Source organism: Callithrix jacchus, chromosome 18 (assembly GCF_049354715.1).
Source record: "Callithrix jacchus isolate 240 chromosome 18, calJac240_pri, whole genome shotgun sequence".
NCBI classification, from domain to species: domain Eukaryota; kingdom Metazoa; phylum Chordata; class Mammalia; order Primates; family Cebidae; genus Callithrix; species Callithrix jacchus.
In genome coordinates this window covers 45,657,309-45,663,308 of record NC_133519.1, presented here as the reverse complement: position 1 = coordinate 45,663,308, position 6,000 = coordinate 45,657,309, and the positions used below count along the sequence as shown (strand labels likewise).

The window sequence follows — 6,000 nt, the reverse complement described above, 5'->3', positions numbered from 1 at the left end:
CAAAAGCTTTACAATAGAGGTAACGAGGTGCTTGAAGCACCTTAAAATAGTGCAATTCATCCTAGCATATGAAGCTATTGTATATTTCAATATATAATGCACCATTCAAGTTTCTGAGGTCATGATGACCAATCCACAATCTATTTTATCCAAGACTTTGTAAACTGGTAATGGGAATAGATGATTAAATACAGAAAAACTGTGATGCGAAGCTAAATACAAACATACTGAGAAGATGTAATATTACATAGCATCTCCTTTAGTCGTGTGCTCAATAAGCATTTCGGAATATAGCCTATTTATGTCAACATTCACTACCAATGCATTCATAATAACTTTTTAAAAAATATTTTTCAAAAATAACAAAATTATATGTTGTGTGTGTGTCTGTCTGTATAAATAAGTACTTACAACTAGAAGGGACAGTGAAAGTATGTCTTAAAAAATGACTATTTTCTATATACTCATATGCATTTGTGTATATGTGTGTGTATGAAACAAATAAGTGAAATAACTCTGTATATACTTCTCCTCATTCCCTAAGCATTATTACATGTTCTCAGTCAGTGAAGCAGTGTGGAATATTGCAGAAGGTAAAACTGACCAAGAAGTATTTGGAATAGCTGCTGCCATGTGTCACCCAGCACTCGCCTTACGACTGAAGGGTGTCTGGGAGGCAAAATGCCTCAGTTATCATCTCTTTTAAAAATAGTCAGGTCACATTCAGTGGCTGCTATGACAAGGGGATATAAATTCCTGAGATCCTCACCCCAACTTGGGACAACTCTGAAAGGCTCTCTCTGCTTCAAAGCTCCCTGCGGAGATGGCTGAAGCCTCCAGCAAGACTGCAACACATAAGACTTTTCTCTCAGCTTCTTCCTTTTCCTACTTCCTCTCCTCCCTCCCATGTTGACACCAGAAACTAGAAACTCTATAATAAACTGCCTACAAAGCAATTCCCATCCAAAGTTTGCTTCCCGGGGAAGCTGCTATAGTGTCAGTGACTTACGCCACCAACAATCTTCACTACTTAGTGCTCTATTACACTCTTCTGCATTGGCTAAGTTCACTATGGTTTCGTTATGGACTCTTATAAGCCATGTATTTTCACATTTTTTGAAAAATTGTTTAGCTCCATAACAGCCGATAAAAGTTGTTCAACTGATCATCATACAGTCACAGAAGAAAAAAATGTTTTACAGTGGATTTAAAAATAAAGTTTAGTATCCAGGATCCTTCAAGAAAATCTCTGGGGAAGTAGTGACTTAAAAAAGAATGAAAAAAAAGAAAAGAAAGAGAGAGAAAGAAAGAGAAAAGAAAGAGAGGGAGGGAGGGAGGAAGGAAGGAGGGAGGGAAGAAGGAAGAAGGAAGGAAGGAAGGAAGGAAGGAAGGAAGGAAGGAAGGAAGGAAGGAAGGAAGGAAGGAAGGAAGGAAGGAAGGAAAAAACAAAAAAAGAAAGCAGGCAACTAGGAATTTATGGGAAGCCCTTGGCATCATAAAGACCGTTGCAAACATTAGTGAAGGTAGAAAGGAAGGACCAATACTATCATTATTTACATTAAGGGCTTCAGGCACTTTGAAGAGAAGAGGGATCCCAGTGCAACAATGGGGCAGGATCACAAGAGGAGTCTGTTATATGAATCTCAGATTGCACTGACTCAGTTGACGCTCCCACATTTCTAGGATTAGATTGCCTGTCTTAAAGAGAACTTCTTTGTGTTTAATAGCAAACAAAAAAAAAAGTTTGAAATCTGGGACATGATAATCAATATGACAAGGCAGTTGCCTTCATAAAATTAAACGATTCCCAAAGAAAGTAATAATCTCATTTCAATACTGACACTTAAGTATTAACTTTTCTTAGAAAGTTATTTCATCTTAAATATGTGCATTCATACTCACATAGTTTCAATGGGGGTAAAAATAATTAAATGCATTAAAACTCTTGGTATAACAAAATCTACTCAATTGATGAAGCTCTCTTCCCTAATGATGGAATTCATGACGCCAAGTCACTGAAAATGTGTTCTTCAAAAAGCACCATCTGGATTCTTGACAGAGTATTGGCAGCTGGAAACTTAGTTCTTAAATTTGACAGTACTCTTGGGCCTCTAAACTGGTTAGTACATCAAAAGGTATGCTAACTAACAAAAAGAGTCAGTGTCCTTTGTTTATGCAACATTATTTTTTGTTTTATTTTTAGAAAACAATGTTGATTTTAAAATGCAATGCATGAAATTTTCCAACACTGATCATATCCTATTTTAATATTTTTAATTCCTAGTATTTTTATATACAAATCTTAATATATTTAGTATCATTAATTCAATAAACTTATTTTTCAGCTCTCCTAAACTCGGAACATCAGATGGAGACAACTTGACTTTTGCTTGGCATTATAAGACCCTCACCTAAGACAGTGCCTGAAACTAAGTATTCTTTAAATAAGGCGATCCACTGTTGGTACAGAACTTTAAAGAAATCGTTTAACAACAAGAGTTTAGAGGCTGTTCCTCAAGATTAGAAGTTCTACTTACTTTTTCAATCATCTCACAGCTTATCAAGCTCTTAGAGATCTGTTTGATACAATTAACCTCAAAAGGGAATTACTGCTTATACAAATCATAATACCAGCTAATTACATTGTACTTGATGTTATATATTTTCATTAAACTAAATGTACATATCTACTGTATCACTGTAAAAAACAAGCTAAATTGCTAATAAAAAGTTTAGGCATTATGGACAGTTTACCCATTTGCACTCTTCTGCGTAAGGACAGACAAAGGATAATTAACTTCCTTTGACTCCTAACGCAAGGTGTATTTCTCTAGTGGCCATTATTTTGATCTCTTGCCATTTGGCAAGGCAAGGCTGGAAATAGCTTTACATCCTAGTTCTTTGATTTCTTTTAAAAACCCCACAACCTATCTACCTCTTCTTTTTAGATATGTTAAGACAATTAATTAAGATTAATTGGGATTAATGCCTTGCTAAAAAGTATTTTCGAACTGTCATAAAGGTTCAGTGCTATAAAGAACTAAATTATTAAATAACTTTTTTTTTAAATAAGTTAAATAACTTATTAATTTTATTCTTAAGTGCTAAAACTTAAGTTTAAAATGTTGGCTTTCTCGACAAGATGGCCACGCCGGCGGTATCACCAAGTGCTCCTCCTGCCACGCCAGCTCCGGCCCCGGTGGCGGCCCCAGTCTCGGCCCCAACCTCAGTTCCAGCCCCAGCGCCAACGCCAGCACCAGCTGCGGCTCCGCCTTCCGCTGGGACTCCAGCCTCATCCTCAGACTCTGCGGCAGCAGCGGCTACGACTGCGGCTCCTGGCCAGACTTCGGCCTCAGCGCAAGCTCCGGCGCAGACCCCAGCGCCCACTCTGCCCGGTCCGGCTCTCCCAGGGCCCTTCCCCGGCGGCCGCGTGGTCAGGCTGCACCCAGTCATTTTGGCCTCCATTGTGGACAGCTACGAGCGACTCAACGAGGGTGCTGCCCGAGTTATCGGGACCCTGCTGGGAACGGTCGACAAACACTCAGTGGAGGTCACCAATTGCTTTTCAGTGCCGCACAATGAGTCAGAAGATGAAGTGGCTGTTGACATGGAATTTGCTAAGAACATGTATGAACTGCATAAAAAAGCTTCTCCAAATGAGCTCATCCTGGGCTGGTACGCTACAGGCCATGACATCACAGAGCACTCTGTGCTGATCCATGAGTACTACAGCCGGGAGGCCCCCAACCCCATCCACCTCACTGTGGACACAAGTCTCCAGAACGGCCGCATGAGCATCGAAGCCTATGTCAGCACTTTAATGGGTGTCCCCGGGAGGACCATGGGAGTGATGTTCACACCTCTGACAGTGAAATATGCATACTATGACACTGAACGAATTGCAGTTGACCTGATCATGAGGACCTGCTTTAGTCCCAACCGAGTGATTGGACTCTCAAGTGACTTGCAGCAAGTAGGAGGGGCATCAGCTCGCATCCAGGATGCCCTGAGCACGGTGTTGCAATATGCAGAGGATGTACTGTCTGGAAAGGTGTCAGCTGACAATACTGTGGGCCGATTCCTGATGAAGCTGGTTAACCAAGCACCTAAAATAGTTCCTGATGACTTTGAGACAATGCTCAACAGCAACATCAATGACCTGCTGATGGTGACCTACCTGGCCAACCTCACGCAGTCACAGATTGCCCTCAATGAGAAACTCGCAAACCTGTGAATGGGCCCCGGACAGTATACCTGCCGGTCTAGGTCTCAAGCCCAGGACTCAGAAGTGAAGGAGAAATGGGTTTTTTGTGGTCTTGAGTCACACTGAGGCAGTCAACTGCCTGTGACTCTAATAAACATAGCCTACCTTTTCTAAAAAAAAAAAAAAAAAAAAATTTTTGAGCTACTTTTAAATTTCTCAGGGTAACTTTGAATATAGTCCTGGCCCTGTAGAGGGTTTTTTATAACCACAAGCTTTTTACAAATACATGGATTCTCATTTAGAAAGATCAGTGTATACTTTTGTTCCCTTTTAAGCTCAAAATGTGTTCTAGTTTGGCTTCTTGCCAATTTTGGACTTACTCTACCATTTCCATGGGATCATTAGTTTCCTGTGGGTAGGAACACTGTTTCGTGACATTACGCTCTGTAGTAGTAAGCAGTATGTCCTACTATCTAACCGTATCAACAAAATGTAGAATGGAAGTCACTATTTCACCCAAAACATCTGTTGCTTTGATGCACAGAAGAAAAGGGCCTACGATCTTTTCTAAATTGCATTAATCTAAACCAAACCAAACAAAAAATTTGGTCAGCTGCACATATACTATGATTCCATATAAAAAGTACATTGTCAATAAACAATTTAAAACATTGTGGCATATTGTGCCATCTAATGGTTAGGAACTATATATGTGAAAAAGCCCAAGGACACTTCACAAGCTATAGACTGCATTTGATGCTATTACCTGGGAGTGAATGTTCCATAGTACATACATTTTTATCATTCAATAATTCTGATCAATTTATTATGTAAGTAAACTTTATTCTCATATTTAAATAAATCCATAAATACAGATTCTGAAAGACAGATCAAAAGAAATTTAAAATCTAACTTTGTAAGTGGGACTGTAAGTTTGAGAATTTCTTTTCTGATCACAGGTATACAAGTGAAAAGAAACCAATTTCTATTTTCTTGCAGAGGATGAGTAAATTGAAATTCATTACTTGCTGAAAAGAACAAGCAGCAGCTCAATGAGATCTCTCCATAACAGGCAACCAAACAAAAGTCAGTGGGTACAATTAAGATCATTGAAATTTCAAGAGAACTGTGTGTATCTTTAAACAAACAAATCAATAAATGGTGCTTATTTTTGTGAGCTTGAGTCAGTTCTAACTGAGTTGAAATGATCTAAAGGTACCAGTTGCTTAACTGTATGTTTTAAACCACTTTACTTCTATAGTTCAAACTGAGCTATGGATCTATATAAAACTTTGTAGCATTCTTGCCAGGTGTGGTGGCTCACACCTATAGTCCCAGCACTTTGGGAGGCTGAGGCGAGTGGATCATGAGGTCAGAAGTTTGAGACCATCCTGGGATAAAATCCCCGTCTCTACTGAAAATACAAAAATTATCCTGGCGTGGTGGCATTCGCCTGTAATCCCAGCTACTCGGGAGGCTGAGGCAGGAGAACCACTTGAACCTGGGAGGCAGAGGTTGCAGTGAGCTGAGGTCACGCCGCTACACTCCATCTTGAGGGCAGAGTGAGACTCCATCTCAAAACACAGCAAAAAAAACCTTTGTAGTATTTGTATAATGAAAGATCAGTATTATAATATATTAACTAGTGAACTTTCGAGAGATCAGTCAAGTTTACGTTCAAGCTTAGTTTATTCTGGAAGCCCCACCAAAACAGAAGCTACTCTACGACTATTATAATAACAAAGCCTCAAGCATGCTTGCACTTTATTTTATTCTGCAACAACAACCAAATATTT

At 39.4% G+C, this 6,000-nt stretch overlaps 1 pseudogene across 1 annotated transcript; it reads left to right on the top strand.

Moving 5' to 3' along the window:
• Positions 1–3,128: 3,128 nt before the first annotated feature.
• On the top strand, positions 3,129–4,398 carry LOC100391302 (eukaryotic translation initiation factor 3 subunit F pseudogene; annotated as a pseudogene). The gene has a single exon (XR_013529219.1). The product of XR_013529219.1 is annotated as a eukaryotic translation initiation factor 3 subunit F pseudogene (transcript).
• Positions 4,399–6,000: the final 1,602 nt, after the last annotated feature.